The sequence below is a fragment of the Rattus norvegicus genome, chromosome 3 (genome assembly GCF_036323735.1).
Source record: "Rattus norvegicus strain BN/NHsdMcwi chromosome 3, GRCr8, whole genome shotgun sequence".
Classification (NCBI taxonomy): Eukaryota; Metazoa; Chordata; class Mammalia; order Rodentia; family Muridae; genus Rattus; species Rattus norvegicus.
The window spans coordinates 29,826,824-29,845,410 of record NC_086021.1 but is presented as its reverse complement, the minus strand read 5'-3'; positions in this window follow the sequence as shown (position 1 = coordinate 29,845,410).

The window sequence follows — 18,587 nt, the reverse complement described above, 5'->3', positions numbered from 1 at the left end:
AAACGAGGTGGTGGAATGTGGTTCAGCCATAAAAACTGTTGGGTCAGTGGCACATGCCTGTCTCACACCAGGGAGCCTCACAAACCCCACTTTTAGGAAAAGAAGCTAGCTATAAGTCACACGTTGTAGGATTCCATTGCTGTGATATGTTCAGCCTGGGCAGATCCAGAGACAAGACAGACAAGACTGGCAGTCAGTCATCAGGCCGCCAGGACGGTAACAGGAAGTGGGGCATGGCCAGCCACCTAGTGGGTATAGGCTGTGATGTGGTGCATGAACTTTTCCTGGGGAGACATGAGCAAACGCTGTCATGACAAACCAAGGTAACACCCAAATCTAGTTTGGTGAACCAGTGAGTTTATTAGGCTCACAGGTTCCCAGGTCACCCACCCCCAAGTAGCCAGATGACTAGAAAGGCTCCGCCCAGAATGATGGCGTCTCCATAGCTGCATAGATGGACCATGACCCAGTCCCCAGGCTCTAGCGCCACTACAGGCAGCTAGGGTGCATTACATGTAGCAGGGAAGGAGGGGCAGGACTCTCTATTGACCCTCTCTACTCCCTCCTTCCTTGAGGGAAAGTCAACAAACCGGATGTCAGGGGTTCTTACAAGTAGCCATAGCCTCTGTGCTGAGGATGGCAGCGGTCAGCAGCAAACTCTACCAGTGACACTCAAAACTGTCACTTTTCTGAAAACTGCGCTGGTGAGATCAGCAAAGGCATTGCTATGGAACCTGACAAAGTGGCCTCCATCCCCGGAACCCCAAAAGGGGGGAACTGACTGTGGCAAGTCACCCTCTGAGGCCAAACAGTGCTGTGGCATGGGTGCACGCACACATACACACTTCACAAGCAAGGAAACAGATGCTACGAACAGATAAATCCTCACTTTTGTGTCTGTGAATTGCACCTCAACTTTTTTGAAGCAAGCGGATGAGTGACCTGTAATTCCACAATCTGACAAGTGGTGTCGCGATCGGGGTAGGTGGACCAGGAGTAGGGCATTCCAGACAGTTTATTATAGACGTTGCTACTACATAAAGTGGACTGTACTCTCCCTTTCACCAGGGCTGGCTTCAGGTGAGCTCTCATTCTGTAGCCCAGGATGACTTCAAAGTTGCCATTCTCCTACCTCAGGCTCCTAAGTATTGGAGTTACAGCTGGCTTCTCCTTTCTTCTTCGATCTAGTTTTTGGTTTTATTTTGTTTTTTTTTTTTAACAGAACAGAGGACCACACCATATGCTTGGAGATCCACAAATTCTAAGGCAAGAATCATAAGCCATGTTTGAGCTGGGCACGCTACCATATACCTGTAATTCCAGCACCAAGAAGGCTGAGGCAGGAGGACTGTTGACTGTTTGAGGCTACATAATTAGGCTCTGTCCCTAAAAAACTATTTAACTCCAAATAGCTCCTATCCAGTCCAGCAAGATCACAGCCCACTTTGGGGGAACAGTCGAAAAGCCGCTTTGCTCTCACATGTGTCCTCTGAACACAGGCTCACAGCAAACCACCCCTCCCCAGCCTGTGTGGAAGGCATGGCCTCAGATACTGGCCTGTAGATACTGTTAGAGTCACCCCTTCCCCCATGAGTATCCCTGCTCCTGGCAGTCCTACCTGGGACCTCTCACATGGAAACTTCCAGCAGGTCTCCCAGTGCTAGCCTCCCCACTGGATCTGAGCCTCCAGTGCCCTTTCTCATTATGTAGGCACCATTGCTATACATCACACAATGCGGGCGTGCATGCGCGTGTGCATGCGTGTGTGTGTGTGTGTGTGTGTGTGTGTGTGTGTGTGTGTGTGTGTGTGTGTTGGGGTCTGTGGTCCTATTACACTGCTTCAGCTGGGGTCTGTGCTGATGTCCTTGGCCCATGTTACCACCGAAGGCCACGTGGATATCTGTGGTCTGTACTGCCATGAAAGACCATGCAAAGTTCATACACACGCTAATGCCAGAGGCCATGTGGATATCCATGTTCCATGCTGTCGCCATGAACCGTGTTCCTGCTGTCTATAAAGAACAAGAGGGCTTTTTTTGCAGTGGTATAGTAACTGCAGACTCACAGCTGAGAGCAAGAAACACACAGGGCTTCTGTGACAACCCCTTCTTCCCTCTCCCCAACCTATCCAACCCCTAAGAAAGAAAGAAACAGCCTCAACAGGAAGCCATTGAAGAGAACTCTTAGAAATCTGATAAGAATATCGATGTGTAGCTCGCCACAACTGATGGCTTCTGGCAAGGGGAGTGGGGAGTGGAGGGTCCGGCCACTGGGAGTGTGAGCGTGTTCCAGTGAGGATAGCGGCAACACAAATTAGACGTGGTTTTGGGGTTTAGGGTGGTTGTTGTTTTAAGAGGCATCACAAGGGGGCTGGAGAGATGGCTTAGTGGTTAAGAGCACTGACTGCTCTTCCAGAGGTCCTGAGTTCAATTCCCAGCAACCACATGGTGGCTCACAACCATCTCTAATGGGGTCTGATGCCCTCTTCTGGTGTGTCTGAAGACAGCTACGGTGTACTCATAAAATAAAATAAATAAATCTTTAAAAAAGAGGCATCACAAGGATGCGGTGGGCAGACCTGAGAAGACTGAGAAATGAGTGTGATCAGAGTGGATGATGTAAAATTCCCAAATAATCAATAAACATTGAAAAGGTAGAGGGAGGGGGTATCTGGAACCCTGTGTAAGGACAGAAGTGGTTCTACTGGGGAAAGGAGGAAAGGGTGCACCACAAGTGGCGGGGCAGAGAGGGTAACGGGGAGCGAGTATAATCAAAACTCATTATGCACAGTTTTGGTTTTCTGTCGTGTGATGAAACGCTCTAACCAAAAGCAACTTATTTGGTTGCTTTTGGAGAGAAAGGACTTATTGTCTCCAGCTTGCAGTTATCACGAAGGGAAGTCAGGGCAGGACCTCAAGGCAAGACCCCAGGGGAAAGAGTTGAAGCAGAGGCCAGAGAGGAGTGCTTCTTACTGGCTTGCTCAGCCTGTGTGTGTGTGTGCGTGTGTGTGTGCGTGCGTGTGTGTGTGTGTGTTGGTGTGTATGTGTGCGTGTGTGTGTGTGCTTGTGTGTGTGTTTGTGTGTGTGTGTGCGTGCGTGTGTGTGTGTGTGCGTGTGTGTGCGTGTGTGTGTGTTTAATATAACCCAGGACTTCCTGTCTAGGGGTATCCCTGCCTATAGTAGGGCTGGGCCCTTCTACATCAATCCTTAACTAAGAAAATGCTACATAAACATGTGTGATGGAGACATTTTCCCAGTTGAGCATCCCTCTTCCCAGATGACTCCATCTTGTGTCAAGTTGACAAAAACCAGCACAGCAATGTCATACTGAGACCCATTGTGATATATAATGTATACGTGTTAACATCTTCCTTTGGCCTCGTGTGCACACACACAGGTGTACTCATACCTGTACAGACACACAACTGTGTTGAAGTTCATGATTGTGGAAAGTTGAAATGTTGCAGCTTGAGCAGCAAAATTACCTTATACTGTCTTCAGTGCCCCTCCCTGTAATAGCCACTTGTTGCTCTCCTGTGTCTGACTTAACATCCCTGTGACCATCACACCAAACTGAATTCTGAAATGTGTTAACTTAAATACCACCAGGTTCCAGCAACCCCCAAGCTAAGAATGTCTAAGGCTCGACTTTGCTGTAACCCACCTCTCTTTTATCCTATGGCTATAAAAGTAACATAACAGTTTCCGTATTGAAATGGGATGGAGTTGAGGGCAGTGTGAATCCATGTTGAGGGTCTCAGTCATTCATATCTGGCCCAGAGCGGGTGACCTCTGAGTCCCTTTGGAGCAGAGCTGAGGATTGCATGAACAGTGACATGTGCTGGCCCTGAATTGGCAGCAGCCTCTTTGTGTGTTTAATCAGAGCATTCTGAGGTCTGAGCAATACACGGTGTCTGCCCTGGCAGGGAAACAGGTGGGTAGCAACACGCGCCTGGAGAGTGACCTTGGCAGACCCTCTGACCCCCCAGGCTGGCCCTGGAGGCATCAACCCCATTCCTGAGTTTCCCTCCTCTGTTCATTTATTCATTCTGTGTCTTAGCACTTTCCTATGACTTAGCAGCCAGGCTGGGAAGAGGAGTGAGCAGAACCTCACAGGGGAGCAGGGAGACAGGCTCACTGCAGCACCATGGCTCACTGTAATACAGAGGAGGGGCAAGAACTTTGTGGTGGGCCTGGAGAGATGGCTCAGCGGTTAGAGCACCGACTGCTCTTCCAGAGGTCCTGAGTTCAATTCCCAGCAACCACATGGTGGCTTTTAACCATCTTTAATGGGATCCGATGCCCTCTTCTGGTGCGTCTGAAGACAGCTACAGTGTACTTGTATAAATAAAATAAAAAAAAAAAAAACCTTAAAAAGAAAAAGAACTCTGTGGTGGAGACAGAAGTGGGAAAGATCTGTACAGAGCTGTCAACATACTAGGTGTCCCTGCCTGACCAGAGTAAACGAGATTCTCGGCCAGAAAGAAGGCAGCTGAGGTCCAACCCATGACCAGTCACCCCAGACCGGAATTACAGGGCGTGGTGGGAGCAGGGATGGACTTGTGATAGGGCAGGTGATCAGAGCCCTAAACCCCAGAGTCTAGAAGTTAAAGGATCTGGATTTTGATTTGGGGGAAGAAGCCATGAAAGATAAGTGTATGAGGGTGAGAGAGGAAAGAGAAGGGGGTGGGGAGAAGCAGAAGAAAAGGAGGCAGGCAGGAGAGGTAGGATCAGACAGGCCATCTCTGCAGGCCCTCTGGCACCTCTAAATGTCCTGGGTTCCTGGTCAGTCCTGGGTTGTGTGGCAGTTGCCAGTTGGCCTGTCTCCATCCCTTAAGACAAACCACTTCAGGCCCCAGTGCCCCAGCATCCATCTATCCAGTAGCCAAGGGCACCTTCTGCAGAGATGCACTGGTCTCTCGGCCCTGGCAGGAATTGGAAGTCTGGGGTCTACTTTTTCCCAGCAGGCAATGGGAGTGTCTGGTAAAGCCAGAAGTGGCTGAGGACAGGGAAGGGCAGTAAAGTGGGCAGCTGTAGTTGGGCTGTTCCTAAACCCCCAAGCATACGCAGCAGCAAGCAGGATTTTCTTGCTGTTCTCAGAATTCTAATCAGTAAGGTGTGAAGAAGACAATGGAGACAGACATGGGAGGCAGGCATGGGTTGGGGGTTCTGGGGGTGAAGGAAAATCCAGTTGAGGTCTCAGCAGAGAGAAGTACAGAGGCCGCTTCAGTCCTAGGAGTGAATAGCAAGAGACATAGGAAGGATCTTACTGTCTCTCTTTCCTGCCCCATCTCTCTGTCTCTCTGCCTTTCCCTGAGCCCAAATGATGTCCTGGGACAATGTGGAAAAATAACAGAAGCCCAGGCTGCCACACCAGATACAGTCCTTAGACACCATGAGGGACCATCCTCTGCTAAATGACCATATATTTAAAAAGACAGTCATAGCTCTAGTGGATCTATAACACATCCTGGATCGAGGACCAAGGAGGAAGCTGGGAAGTACTAATAGCCCACCCAGAAGTCAGAACTCCTGTGTTCACACAGGGCACAAGCGCGCCAGAACAGCTCCCAAGACTGATGTCCCCGAGTCAAAGACAAGTGCTTCATTTTGTGAGTATGCGCATGTCAGTCATGAATGCCCAACAGCCCTAAAATAGAGGACGAAAAACTTAACTAATCTCATTAAAAAGATATATCTTGAGACAGGGTCTCATGTATCCCAAGCTGGTCTCAAACTTTCTGTGTAGCCAAGAGAGATCTTCCTGCTACCACATCCTGAATGTTGAGATGTACATCAACACACCCTTTCAAGTGATTCTGGGGATCAAACCCAGAGCTTCATGCCCTAACAGTGGAGCTACCGGAGTCCCAGAACAGGTTCTTTCCACTTATGAGACAGGGTCTCACTGTGTATCCCTGGCTAAACTGGAGCTACCATGTAGTCCAGGCCGACCTCGAACACACAGAGATCTGCCTGCCTCTGCCTCCCAAGTGCTAGGAGTAAAGGTGTGTATCACCATGCCTAGCTGAACAACTTTTATTTTTAAATATCTATCTATCTAGCTAGCTATTTATTTATTTTGTATATGAGTGCTCTCTCAGAGTGTACACCTGCAGGCCAGAAGAGGGCATCAGATGTCACTATCGGTGGTTGTGAGCCACCATGTGGGTGCTAGGAATTGAACTTAGGACCTCTAATAGAATAGCCAGTGCTCTTAACCTCTGAGCCACCTCTCCAGCCCACTGAACAACTTTTTAATACAGTTCAGGAGACCTTCACTTTTGAGTCAAGAAGCAGGTAAGAACGCCTTGGACTGCTTGGTGTGGTAGCACATGCCTTTAATCCCAACAGAGGTAGACAGAGGCCAGACTGGTCTATATAAAGATTTCCAGGACAGTTAGGGCTACACAGTGAGAGCCTGTCTTTTTTTTTTTTTTTTCAGTTACTACTGTACTTTATTGTGTTCAACCAAATCACCATGTTACAAAAATAGCAAGCTGCCATAATAAAAAATAAGGCTCCTCTATCCAGCACCAGATAGCATCATTTTACTTTCCAGCCTAGAAATTGCACACTTGTATATAAACCAACCGAAGATGAGGATTGAGAGTTCATCTTGGTGGATTTTTCCTTTGATGACTATGAAGTGTCCTTCCTTATCTTTTTTGATGACTTTTAATTGAAAATTGATTTTATTCGATATTAGAATGGCTACTCCAGCTTGCTTCTTCTGAGCATTTGCTTGGAAAGTTGTTTTCCAGCCTTTCACTCTGAGGTAGTGTCTGTCTTTGTCTCTGAGGTGTGTTTCCTGTAGGCAGCAGAATGCAGGGTCCTCATTGCGTATCCAGTTTGTTAATCTATGTCTTTTTATTGGGGAGTTGAGGCCATTGATGTTGAGAGATATTAAGGAATAGTGATTATTGCTTCCTGTTATATTCATATTTGGATGTGAGGTTATGTTTGTGTGCTTTTCTTCTCTTTGTTTTGTTGCCAAGATGATTAGTTTCTTGCTTCTTCTAGGGTATAGCTTGCCTCCTTATGTTGGGCTTTACCCTTTATTATCCTTTGTAGTGCTGGATTTGTAGAAAGATATTGTGTAAATTTGGTTTTGTCATGGAATATCTTGGTTTTTCCATCTATGTTAATTGAGAGTTTTGCAGGATACAGTAACCTGGGCTGGCATTTGTGTTCTCTTAGGATCTGTATGACATCTGTCCAGGATCTTCTGGCCTTCATAGTTTCTGGCGAAAAGTCTGGTGTGATTCTGATAGGTCTGCCTTTATATGTTACTTGACCTTTTTCCCTTACTGCTTTTAATATTCTTTCTTTATTTTGTGCGTTTGGTGTTTTGACAATTATGTGACGGGAGGTGTTTCTTTTCTGGTCCAATCTATTTGGAGTTCTGTAGGCTTCTTGTATGTCTATGGGTATCTCTTTTTTTAGCTTAGGGAAGTTTTCTTCTATGATTTTGTTGAAGATATTTACTGGTCCTTTGAGCTGGGAGTCTTCACTCTCTTCTATACCTATTATCCTTAGGTTTGATCTTCTCATTGAGTCCTGGATTTCCTGTATGTTTTGGACCAGTAGCTTTTTCTGCTTTACATTATCTTTGACAGTTGAGTCAATGATTTCTATGGAATCTTCTGCTCCCGAGATTCTCTCTTCCATCTCTTGTATTCTGTTGGTGAAGCTTGTATCTACAGCTCCTTGTCTTTTCTTTTGATTTTCTATGTCCAGGGTTGTTTCCATGTGTTCTTTCTTGATTGCTTCTATTTCCATTTTTAATTCCTTCAACTGTTTGATTGTGTTTTCCTGGAATTCTTTCAGGCATTTTTGCGATTCCTCTCTGTAGGCTTCTACTTGTTCTTTAAGGGAGTTCTTTATGTCTTTCTTGAAGTCCTCCAGCATCATGATCAAATATGATTTTGAAACTAGATCTTGCTTTTCTGGTGTGTTTGGATATTCCATGTTTATTTTGGTGGGAGAATTGGGCTCCGATGGTGCCATGTAGTCTTGGTTTCTGTTGCTTGGGTTCCTGCGCTTGCCTCTCGCCATCAGATTATCTCTAGTGTTACTTTGTTCTGCTATTTCTGACAGTGGCTAGACTGTCCTATAAGCCTGTGTGTCAGGGGTGCTGTAGACCTGTTTTCCTGTTTTCTTTCAGCCAGTTATGGGGACAGAGTGTTCTGCTTTCGGGCGTGTAGTTTTTCCTCTCTACAGGTCTTCAGCTGTTCCTGTGGGCCTGTGTCTTGAGTTCACCAGGCAGGTTTCTTGCAGGGGAAAAGTTGGTCCTACCTGTGGTTCCAAGGCTCAAGTTTGCTCGTGGGGTACTGCCTAAGTCCTCTCCACGGCGGCAGCAACCGGGAAGATCTGCGCCACTCTTTCCGGGAGCCTCCGTGCACCAGGGTTCCAGATGACGTTTGGTGTTTTCCTCTGGCGTGTGGATGTGCGCAGAGTGCAGTCTCTTCTGGTTTCCCAGGCGTGTCTGCCTCTCTGAAGGTTTAGCTCTCCCTCCCACGGGATTTGGGTGCAGAGAACTGTTTATCCAGTCTGTTTCCTTCAGGTTCCGGCGGTGTCCCAGGCGCAGGGGTCCCGCCGCTCCTGGGCCCTCCCCTACGGTAACCCAGAGGCCCCACACAGTTGCCTCTTGGGCCAGGGATGTGGGCAGGGGCGGGCAGCGTCGGTGGCCTCCTCCGCTCCGCAGCCTCAGGAGTGCCCACCCGATTAGGCGGTGAGGTCTCTCTCCCACGGGGTTTGGGAGCAGAGTGTGAGAGCCTGTCTTAAAAAAAAAAATACATACATACATACATACATACATACATACATACATACTTACATACACACACACACACACACACACACACACACACACACACACACACACACACGAACATGAAAGGGAAGGAAGGGAGTGTGAAACAAGAAACAAAGGAAGAAGGCAATTCCTGGAGGATAAGCCCTGTTAATCCTGTGAGGAATTTGCCATTGAGGGTAGCTAAGAAACTGACCTGTGACTGTGACCTCCTGCTGGCCTATGATACTGCAGACTAGGAGAAGGACTCAGGGGCAGCAGGTCTCAATTGTCTGGAGTCACACACAGGCTCCTGGGTCTAAGGACCCTTCAGGCCCCGCCTTCCCCCATTGAGTTAAGGCTGGCTACCAGGGAGCCAGTGCCACTGAGAGCTAAGGACTAGAGAGCTAGGCTGGACAAATTGCACTGAAGTTGTCACCAGTCCTAGACAGCAGGCTGGCACTGTGAGATGCCACCCGCAGCAGGACAGGGACGGGTGTAGGGGCCACTCAATCCTCCTACCCCAGATGCTCAGGGCTAGGGCAGAGACTAGAAGACTTACTGGAGTTCCCGACAATCCACACAGGGTTGTAGAGAGACCCTTCTGAGGGGGACAGTAAATGAGAAGCTGTTCTTATCCACCCAGGAAGAATGATGAAGCCAGATCTCCTGACTGGGTGGGGTTCCAGATACCCAGACACAGGGGTACTGTATAGCATGTCAGAGGCACACACAATCTTCTGGTAAGCCTGGCGGGGAATAAGCTGGATTGACTCCACGGACGGTAGCAAATGTAAGCTGTAGTCAAACCCGGAATGGACAGTGGAAATGTTTCCTCTCTTAAAATCAAAGAGTGACGCACATGCCCTTGGGAGGTAGAGGCAGACAGGTCAAAAGGTCAAGGTCTGCCTTGGGCATTCAACTCTGATCCCATGACTTGGGAGGCAGAGGCAGGTTGGTTTCTGTTGAGTTCCAGGCCTGCCTGCTGTATACAGTGTGTTCTAAGACAGCCAGGGCTACACAGACTCTGTCTTGAAAAAAAGTAAAAAGGAATGGGGGAGGGGGAGTGCTGAAGTCCAGCCTCCAAATAGGATGGGGAGGCAGGGGTATCTGGAAGGCGCATGATAAATATACACAGTCTACTCTGGGTACAAACTGACAGGCAATTTTTCAAGATTTAAAGTTTCTCTCTCTCTCTCTCTCTCTCTCTCTCTCTCTCTCTCCCCTCCCCCCTTCTCTCTCTCTCTCACAGCTTACACACACGCACACACTCTGCATTCTCTTGCACACTCTGCTTTTCTCCATTGTGCTTTTCTTTTCTCGAACTCCCACACTCATGCACACCTCTGGTCATTCCCCTTTCCTTCTCACACACACTCTTCATACACACCTCACACATATCTCACACACACCACACGCACTCTCCTTTCACTCTCACACACACTTCTCCACACACCTCACATTCTCTCTGCACTCATTCTTCACATTCTCTTCTCATGCTCTCTCTCTCTCTCTTTCTCTCTCTCTCTCTCACACACACACACAATCTCATGTAAACCTCACTCTCTCCACTCACTCTCCACATGCTCTTTACATGCTCACACATGCTCTCACATGCTCACGCATGCTCTCTCACTCACTCCCTAGCTTTTCTCTTGCCCCAGTCTTTTATTGATAATCCAAAAGCAGGTAGATAAAAGACATTTATAATTACTGCCAAATCATATTCAAAAGAATAACCACATCCCACAAAGAATTAAGAATTACGATTGTTCCCCAAAGTTTCAAGCTTCCCCTACTCCCAGGCCTGTGGCCAAAATAATAATAATTGTGAACTTATCATTATTTAAACTTTAACTTTTGACTTTTATACTTCAGAGCTCAAAGCTCTGAGGTCAGCTACTTGCATTTTCCTGTGAAGTTCTAGTGATAAATGACATGGGCAAAGCTGTCAGGCAGTGGCCAGGAAGAACCAAGTTAACCCTGAACTCAGTAATTCCGATAGCTTTCTGTTCCTTGCACATAATGACTCTCGTAAGAGTCCCGGTATTTTGACTTAGTTTATATTTTATACTTCCTTATCCAGCAACCACTCTCAAATGTTATGCAAAACTTACTTCCTAACTTCAATAACTTTTTGGGTCCCAATGTTGTCTCTAATTCATTTTCTAATAATTTCTTCAAACTTTCTTTGCAAGTCAAGCATTAATCCGGAACTACCATTGTGCAGTTATTGCATTGTTTCCAAGACGAGAACACACAGCATGCACCTGGGCCGTTAGGGCTGTGCTGTGCTGTGCTGTGCTGTGCCCCTATGCATCAATTTCCAATTGTTAAGAATCATTACATCTAGTTTCACAGAATTCACCATAGCAGAAGGAGAAAAAAGTAGGAAAGTCAGATATAATAGAATAATTATGTACAACAAGGCCAAGTGAAAAGCAGTCAGGCACAAGTGAAATCTATACAGCCGTTGTCCAGCCGTTGTCTAGGAGAAGTGGGAACAACCTGTTTTTACAAAGAGCTGCTGCGGGCTACTGAGATGTCTCCATCCCGGCCTACTGCTGGCAGTCCCTGTCATCATATGCTGTCCCCAGCAGGGGAGGGAGGGATAGAGGGAGAGAGAGAGAGGAAGAGGCGGAGAAGGATGAGGAGAAGGAATGATCACAGAGTTGAAGATTTGGCTTCCACCAAAGACTCTCCCCTGTGTGGTCAGGTGGCACACTTGCTGTTTTGTAGAGGGAGGATCGTGAGCAAACACGAAGGTGGAGATTCATAACACCCTGAAGTCACACCACAGCTCTGGCTTCCTCAGGTCTGGCTATTAGGCAGCCAAAACTCTGGGGCATGGAGAGCACTGGCTATGCTGGGTAAAGACAAGGAAGGGGGCGGGGGGAGAAGGTGACTCCTAGGAGCTGTAAAAACTAGGACAGAGTTCATGCCCAGTGTCTCAGAGAGCTGACTGAGAGGGCATGACTTTCATTCTCCGGTGTGGACATAGGAATGAACCCTCTGTCCACTGGTGGAAGGCTTGATCTGCTCACAAGCAGCTAAGAACCCTGTGTGTAAGGTGAAGAGCCCAAAAGGGAAATGAAGCACACACAAGGGTTGGAGGAAAGGCCCTCTGCAACCCAGTACGCCCTAAACAATTGGAGCTACCCCTACAGGCAGAGCTGCCAGATCTCTGTGAGTTCAAAGCCAGCCTAGTCTATAATCCTCCAGACACTATCTCAGCAGCTCCAGGGTAGGCACAAAGAATCCAGGCCCCACTGGCTTCAAGGCAATGCTGACCTCTGGAGGTGCCTCTGTTTCTGGGAGGTGGAGACAGTTCAGACCTGAGTTCTGAAAGACTGGTGGACTCTGTGCCTGTTGTTCTATACCTGTCCAATAGAGGGCAGTGTGTTAGGACCAAGGGGTTGCCAGAGAAGTACGGAGGTGTCTGCTGGGTTTGAATTTCAGATAAATGCAATAAGGCATGCTCATCTGGAACCAAAGCCATATCAGGTCTGGCTTTTCTTTGCTAACTCCAGCAAGCTTCCCAGGCATAGTACAAGCAACCCCAAAGACTGAGGGTAGTTCTCAGGAATTAGGTAAAGGACAGCAAAAGACAGGAAGTTGGAGCTGGGTTAGCACACCAGGAGGCCACACCTGCCCTCCCCATGGCTCTGGTGCCTGCTCAGGCAGGGTGGGGCAAGGTGGTGTGAGCTCTTGGACCTTGCCTGACTCATTGGCTTCCACCAAAGACTCTCAGGTTGAGACCTTCGTGTTGTAAAGGGTGGGGTGCTGGTCAAAGACCAGAGAAGTGGGTCTGCTGGCTCTGGAGTGGGTGCACTCATACTGAACGTTGTCAACATTCCCTAGTCTTGAGTAGCCCACAGCTTGCAGAGCTGAAGTTGTACACTTCCTTCTCTATCCAGACACCTGCCTTCATCTCTGCCTGCCCGGGATCCTAAAACCAATGTGTGTGTGTGTGTGTGTGTGTGTGTGTGTGTGTGTGTGTGTGTGTGTGTCTGTGTGTGTCTGTGTGTGTGTCTGTGTTCTGTAGCATGTGTATGTGTGTATCTGTGTGTGTGTGGAGGTGTCTGTGTGTAAGTGTGTCTCTGTGTGTGTCTGTGTGTATGTGTGTCTCTGTAGGTATGTCTGTGTGTGTGTGTCTGTGTGTGTGTGTCTGTATGTGTGTCTGTGCGTGTCTGTGTTTTGTAGCATGTGTATGTGTGTATCTGTGGGGGGTGTCTGTGTGTAAGTGTGTCTCTGTAGGTGTGTCTGTGTCTGTGTGTGTGTCTGTGTGTATGTGTGTCTCTGTAGGTATGTCATGTGTGTGTCTATGTTTGTGTGTCTGTGTGTATCTGTGTGTGTGTGTGTGTGTGTGTGTGTGTGTGTGTGTGTGTCCTATCCTCCAGTTGGAGTCTCCCTGGGTCTTTCATGTCATGAATCCATCTGATGTGAGTCAGAAGCTGTTTACAGCCTTTGGGGATTTGCCACTTGCCTTTCCTCACAAAGGGGAAAAGATGAGTTCAGAGATCCTAGATCCTTAGTCCTAAGGAAAAAATCTCTACAGAAAAGAAGAAAAATGAAATGGAGGATCAGACAAGAATGACAGACACTGAGGCCCTATGTCACTTCTGTGCCCTAGCCCCTTTAAAGATCATTGAATTAGCGTTGTCTGGATACTTGTCTGATCCTAGAGGCACACCACCCATCTTGAAGTTTCTTCTGAATGGTCTCAATCCCTCAGCCATCCTTCTTTGTGAACCCCAAGCTTAACTCAGCAATTCTGGACTCTCACATTCCTAGGTTCGCCCAAACTTCGAACCTTCCTGTCTGCAGGATATGAGAGGGAGGGTCCTTCATTCCATCCTTCTCCAACCGGCTTTTTAGGAGAGGCACAAAGAAGCTATTTGAACCAGATAAAGAGGAGAGATTATGGGATAAACCAAGGCTGGGATGAAGTTGGTAAAGAAACCACCTGCTCTGCCCTAACAGGGCCTGGAAGGATCTCAGGGATGCTGCCTCCCCTACCTACACGGGCCTCATGGGCCCCACACCCCAGAGCCTGCCCTTACCAGAGGAACAAAGACAGCAGGCCAATTCTGCCCACTCTGGACTCCATGGAAGGTCTGTATGGGCCACTCGGGGACACAACAAAGTAGGACTCTGGGTAAAGACCACACAAGGATAGTCCCAGCACTGTCATTCCTGCTACTTGACAAAAGGAGGGATCCATGACCCGGGGGAACCTGGGCTTCTAGTCAAAAGGGGCATGTCGGATCCAAGCAGGCTTCAGACTGCACAGTTGAGAGCCTGGTGCAGCTTGCACCTCATCTTGCCAGGGTGGTGGTTCCCACAGAGCTTGTGAGTCCTTCGACAAGGCTTCTGGGTAGAGCTGTTGAAAGCACTAGTTGTAGCTAGGGGTTGGGAAACAGCCTGCTGCCTGCCTCTGACCAGGCTGCAGGGAAGTTGGAGCAGATTGGAGGGGAACAGCCACAAGTTCACATGCCTGCCAGACCAGGGCCCTCCAGCCATTCTGTCACTTCCACCTCAGTCACAGAATGGGACCAAATCTTGGGTAGCTTCCACTGTGGCCTCTAGAATCCAGAGGATAGGAAGGCAAGAGAGTAGAGCCCACAAGGCAGAGTGCTGGCTCCATAGAAGAGAGAGAATGGGGCTCCTCTGCCCTATCGGGTGTCCATAACCCAAGGCAGGCACCCCAAGACTAGCCAGAGGCAGTCTCTCCCTCCTGGGCAGTATGGGGTGAGATAGGACTGCCTGCTTGGACTCTATCCCTGGCCTTCTCTGGTGGCCTGAGGAACAGCCAGTACAGCTGACTACGTTGCAAACGCCAGCTGGGTTAGAGGTCAGGTGGTCTGAGGACTTTAACACACTCTGCCAAAGCCTTGCACGTCTGCCATGGCCTCCTCCTCACATGTTGGAAACCTCATGTCTCACATCTAATCCAGTGTAATGTCGCAAAGCATCTATGCCCCTGTCCCCTTTACACAGCCTGAACCCCAAGGCCAAAGAGGAGCAACTGGCTGGAGGGGATCTAGGGGGAAGATGGCACGGCTGGGTAGCTTGGCTTTGGGCTTGGGCCTTTACTGTACAACACCTCCCCCCAACTTGTTGGGGTCCCTGGGGCTATGTACTCCCCTTTCTAGGCCTCTTTTACCTGTCCAAGTATGGGGGTAGGTGAGTAAGCCACCAGGCTGCTGGTTCAAGGAACAGCAAGGTCTGTTTACTGGCCAGGGGCCCTCTCAGCCTAGCTCCTGTCAACCACCTGAGGGTATCATTTAGATGCAAGGTGGGAACAGCCGGGAGACTCTTCTGGGCCCTGCACGCCTTCCTCCCAGGCCAGCCCTTGCTCCTCTTTGGGTCCAGTACCTCCTACAACCCCTCAGCATCACTGTGCCCTACCCCTGAGGTTAATATCAACTGTCCACTTGACAGGTTCTCCAGAGAGAAGCCTCGAGGCATATCTTGTGAGGAATTATCTAGATTGAGCTAACTGAGGCGGGAAGAGCCACCCCTCAGGCTTGACTCCAAACCAAAGAAAAAGGAGAAAGGCCTCTGAGCAACAACATTCTCTTTGTGCTTCCTGCCTGCAGAAGCAATGTGACCCTCCCTGCCATCTGACCACGACGGAGTGGGTCTTTTCCTGATTAATAAATACATCAGAATAATCTCTTCCCTCCTTAAATTGCTTTTCGGGTACTGTAGCCACAGCCATGAGAAAAGTAACACACTCCCAGGCTGGAGACCCAGAGTTTGAAACAGTACTTATGGAGGTATGATCTTCCAAATGAGGACATATCCCCCAGCCTGACCCTCCCTTGCCCTCCGTTCCCTAGGGGATTTGTGGATGCTCACTCCCCTGCCCAGGCAGGAACCCCTGCACCTCCTCACCTCATTTATTTTTAAGCACAAGCCCATGAAACATTCACAGGCTGCTTTATTTACAGGTGGCAAGGATGGCGTCAGTGCTCCTGTGACACATCCACTGACAGTCTGGAACTCTCCGAGAGGACCCATAGGGGACAGGCCAGAGGCAGTCCCCTCTGCCCTCCTCCACCTGTTTCCCTGCTCCTCCCGCTCCTCCCCTCCCCTCCCCCCTTCTCCTTTGTCCATGCTCCTTTCCTCCTGCCCCTCTTTTTTCTTCTCCCCCTCATGTCCTTCCCACTCCTCCTCCCCATCCTCCTCCTCCCTTTCTTCTTTATCCTTCTCCTCCTCCTCCTCTTGTTCCTCCTTTTCTTTATCTTCCAGCTTCCTCTACTCTGAGTTCCCCTTTAAGGAGTCAAACCCCTGGAGTGTTTCACTAGAGAGAATAGGACTCACAGAGGCCACTCCTACTCTGCCTCCTGTCCCACCCCAGGCTTCAGTCTTGGCTCTTCTCTTTCCCTGGGGGGGGGTGTCCCAGTGCCCCTACATGTACCCCCACCCCAACCTGACCCTTCGGGAGCACAGTGAAGCTTGAATTCTTCCAACCCCCTGGTTGAGGCTAGCCTCTTCATTTTACATAGGAGGAAACTGCATGCCTGTGCACTAGGTAGCCTGGAACTTGTAACCAGGTCAACAAGACTTCAAAGTGGGTACCCTGCCCTGCCCTGCCCTTCCTGCCTGATATACCACAGTCAGGAGTCACCCAGCTTTTTACCTCAGCTTCCAGAAAGTACAGAGCTTTCCCCCTTTATATTCCTTTCCTCCCCTCTGCTCCCCAGAAGAAACGCAAAGACCTCAGTGCCTCACCAGATCCTGGAGAGGACACTGTGGGGGAGGGGGACAGATGGGCTGGGCTCAACCTCTGGTTGCCTGTCTATTCCCTGTACAAGTATCCCCTGCACGAGGTTCCCAGGCATCCCCCTGCCAGCACAGGCTCCTTCTGGGTCTGGAACTTTAGGAAGGAAGGCAGTTCAGCCCTGACAATGCCACCTGGTGTCATGTGCTGGCTGGCTGCCTCCCAGCAAATGCCCAGGAGGGCTCTCAGCTGTCCTCAGGCTGGGACACACAGTTGTCTGGCACTAACTGCTTGACACACCCCCCAGTATCTCCAGGGTAGTGGGGGCCACCCTCCTTTCTACCCCTCTCTTGGGTAAACAGTAGAAGCTTCAGCACCCCCTGAGTTTCTGAGAAGCACTTGGCTTAAGGGAAATCTCTTAGTATATTCCAACAATTCCTCATGATTCCCTAGGTTTCACTTCTAAAAGCGAAAAGTTTCCATAGCCTCAGAATGTGACTCTATTGAAAGTTTCCTTGCAACAACCCTCCCCCTTGCATAAGATGAAAACTGGATACAATCTTTCAACATTTAGTGGGCTAAGAGCGGGAAAAGACTGAAGAGAAGTCAAGAGTCTGCCTCTTTTAGCCTTGCCTCTGGGGATGCCACAGACTGATCCAATGCCCCTTCCTCAAGCTGCCACCACTCCCTTCAGCCCAGAAGGCAGGGCAGTCTCCAAACCCTAGCTGATCTGTGGAACCAGCCTCCTCCTCCATCACTCCCTGGCTGGTAACTTACCTCAATTACCTATCAGTAAAATGGGTACCTTAGCTCTTGTGAGGAGTCTTTACTGAGAACTGTTACATATGCTAGGGCAGTACGGTGCAGGGGGAGGAAGGAGGAGATGACGCCAGTGGAGACCCTCCCCAGGGTAGAATGAAATACCAAGAAGAATGTAAAGGCCGCATCAAGGTGTGGAATACAACTCAGGGACTAAGAGGAAGGACCACTGAAGTCCAGGAACTAGAGTAGACCAGCTGCAAACATAGTAAGACCTTGTCTCAAAATAGTAAGTAGTGGTCAGGGTTGGGGTCACATATAGTTCAATTGGGTGGGACCCCACCACAACCGTCAACTTGGCCTGGCGGTAAATTCCTTTGAGAGGTGGGAGCAGGAGATTTAGGAGCTCAAGGTCATCCTCACCTAGGGAACCGGTTTGAAGGCAGCCTGGAGCTGGAGAGGTGGCTCAGTGGTTAGGAGCACCTGCTGCTTTTGTAGAGGACCCAGGCTCAGTTGCCAGCATTGTCTTCTGACTTCCCCAGGCACCAGGCATGCAGGTGGTATGCATACATACATGTACACAAAACACTCATACACGTGAGATAAATCTTTAAACCTGAAAGGCATAAACCAATACGGCAACAGCGGTGGGTCAGAATTAAAAGGGCAGGAAGGGATCCGCATACACTTCCTTGAGGGAGCTGCAGAGCTGTGAGGACTGAATGCCCTTAGGAATCTCAACCCTCCCAGCTGTGATCCTAGCAGCAGTGTAGCCCCCCCGCCCCTCCCCCATCATTCTCTCCAAGCAAATCTGGGTCTTCTTCTAGAGAAGCTGAAAAGCCTGCCCCTACCCCCTATCCGCCACCCCCTCCCACCCCCTCCCCGCACTGCCACACACACACACACACACCAGCAATTTCATGAGCACAGAAGCCCCATCTGAGGCCTGGAGCTGGAGGAGCTTATTCACCCTGGCACAGCCTTGGCCCTGCTTTAAAAGCTAAGCACAGTTATGTGGGTAGATATTACAATTACCATCTTGGTATCTGAGAAAACAGGGGTTGGAGATTCCCTCAGAACGCCTGGACACAGGGGAGCGAGGGGAGCACACAGGGGAGCGGGTAGGCACATCAGGATCTACAGCCATCACTGGGTTCCACTCCTAGGTGCAGACCAACATCACCAGAAAGGAAGCTGGATGCATTTTGTCATCATTGACAGCTACTCTGAGAACATGATTAGGAAGGGTGTATATGCCTGGCCTGCAAGCCCAAGGCAGATATCCTGTTACAAGTAACAAGTGTCC